Consider the following 2,540-nt stretch of genomic DNA (forward strand, 5'->3'; position numbering starts at 1 on the left):
ACTCTATACTCTCCTTTGGTCAAAATTATTCTCAATAATGGTTCATTACAAAATAAGGCTAGTTTTATAATGTTTGTTCTAATTAATTGCATCAGTTCGGTAAGAATGCGAATTTACCAAAAAAAAGCTTTTTTAAGTTGGCTGTGCAGGTAGTTTTGTAGGTTATCTGGACTTTTTAAAGCTTCTAAATACAATGAATTGACAGAGACAGACTTTGATATCTAAGTAAACAAATGGATACCTTGAATCTTTATAACACCCTCGACCATGCTTTGCAGAGATTGGAATCACTTTTCTTCTTCATCTGAGATACCCTGAGGGTCCTGACCTTGCAGGGTAAACCAGGAGCCAGGTCCCTTTTACTGGGAAGATTTAGATTATGGATTCCATAGAGCCACAGTCAGTTTTTAAGAAAGCTGGTTGCAGTTGCATCTGTAAATGTATAAGAAATATTTTGCATCACCTCAGTTATTTAGAGTTCATGGCTTTCTGCAATGACTCTCCTGAAATCTCTAACAGACAACACTACAAAGTGTCCCCTGGTTTCTGGACACAGATTATCCTCAGAGTGTCCCTGTAGGGTTTCTGTTAGATGTTTCTTCCTTTGTGTGTGTCCACATCAGAGTCTACTAAGGAAGGGAGAGAGGGTGTGCTGACATAGGAACAACTTATCTCAAGGAAGATTTAAATAATATGAACTTTCAGCTGTTCAGAAGGAACAGTTGGAGAATCATATTTTATAGAGGAGAAAAAAGTTCAGGACACCTAGTGAATATTTGTTTCTGTGTTTCCAAGTGATATAGCCTCATGATTTTCCACAATGTTGAATCACCATTAATAGATAAATAGGAAGTAGGTAGACAGCTATTTTCATGAATAGATTAAAACTAATTTTGAGATTATATCCTTTGAATTTTGTTTTGCAATGAGGTTGGTTTTATTTTCCTTCATTTTTCAACTTCATGGGAAAATGCCTTTAGTTTTTAACTTAATCTAATTCTATCCCTTCTCTTGAAAGAAATGTCCACATGGTTGGCAAATGTAATAGTAGATATTGTACTTCAAAAATGGAAGAGAAGTTGGATGACTTAATACAAGCTGTCTCTTTGAAAATTCATGTGAATATCTTGGACCTGAAGCTAAAAGTTTTGAATCTCCATCACTGACATTGTGCAAATATCAACATAATTATCATCATATATATCCATATGCTGTCATCGACTCAGCTGCTACAGTGTCATAGTTTTCAAATTGTTTTGGAAAACTGTGCTAATTTGATTCTCAATTTTTTTTTCTTTTTTGCTATTGTACATATTATTATTGTTATTTTGTAAAATTTTGTATTTTTTTTTGCTTTTTTAAATTGGTTGTTCAAAACATTACAAAGCTCATGACATATCATCTTTCATACATTTGATTCAAGTGAGTTATGAACTCCCATTTTTACCCCAAATACAAATTGCAGAATCACATCGGTTACACATCCACATTAAAAGAGCAAGTTGCAAAAGTTGAGAGCACCAAAACTCACAATTAACACAGATGCACTTTACAGACAAACTCTTAATAGCCTTAACACATGTTCAAATCACAAATTTACCTGCATTTTTTTCATTGTGTCCTTTACTTTAAAATAGCAGGTCAGTTTTTCCAAGCACTGGTAATTCTAACCATTGTCAATTTGCTGAAACTACAAGGGTTACTTTAAATTTTCATATAAAATCAACACTGGTAGTTTCCAGGTATTTAATTGGATAAAAGTGAAATCACAGAAGGCAATTTAGTGAGCAGAAAACAGCAATAAGATGAAAAAGAAAGTTATGTAATCAATTGTCACTGTGGAAAAGCCAAACAAACTTAAAGCAAAAACCAAGTAAATGAAAATCCAAGTGAGAAATGGACATCACCTCCTTACTGTGAACTTGGGCTCTGGGGGCCTAGTCAGTCTCCAGCTTCACTTGCCGTCAGAAGCTTCCTCCCAGGTGTCATGGGCTGCTCCTTCCATTACCTCACCTCCCTTCCCTTCTTGACAATGGATTTATCAATTAGCTCAAAATCACTTTCTCTTTTCTGTGTTTCATGCCCAGGATTTCCACTACACAGCGCTATTAAAAGTAGAGCTCTTGACCTCAAAGTCAACTTCAAGTCCATTTCTGAAGCAAAGTTCTCCCAGGTAATACATAAAAATAACAAATAAATAGGCTCATACCTTTTATGGCCTCAGCACACTTACTCACTGCCTTGCTGAGCAGTGTGTCCTGAAGTCACCCACCAACAAAATCATTTTTCTGAGTTAACTGCTTGAATATTTTAGAAATGAATATTTTTATCACTCCTCTCCTCTTCACACCATGGAGACCTCTGTGGAGACTAAGGAGCAGCCAGGGGACAGCCTCCTGTGTGTTGAGGGTAATGATTTGCATCTCTTGATGAGGGCGTCCCTGAGATGTGGACAACAGAGGCCACATCAGTAATGACACAAGAGGGCCTCAGGCCCAGGTAGAGGAGGGAGTTCCAGGAAGGCACTTAGAGGTTTTCAA

The sequence above is a fragment of the Marmota marmota genome, unplaced genomic scaffold, assembly GCF_001458135.2.
Source record: "Marmota marmota marmota unplaced genomic scaffold, marMar, whole genome shotgun sequence".
Classification (NCBI taxonomy): domain Eukaryota; kingdom Metazoa; phylum Chordata; class Mammalia; order Rodentia; family Sciuridae; genus Marmota; species Marmota marmota.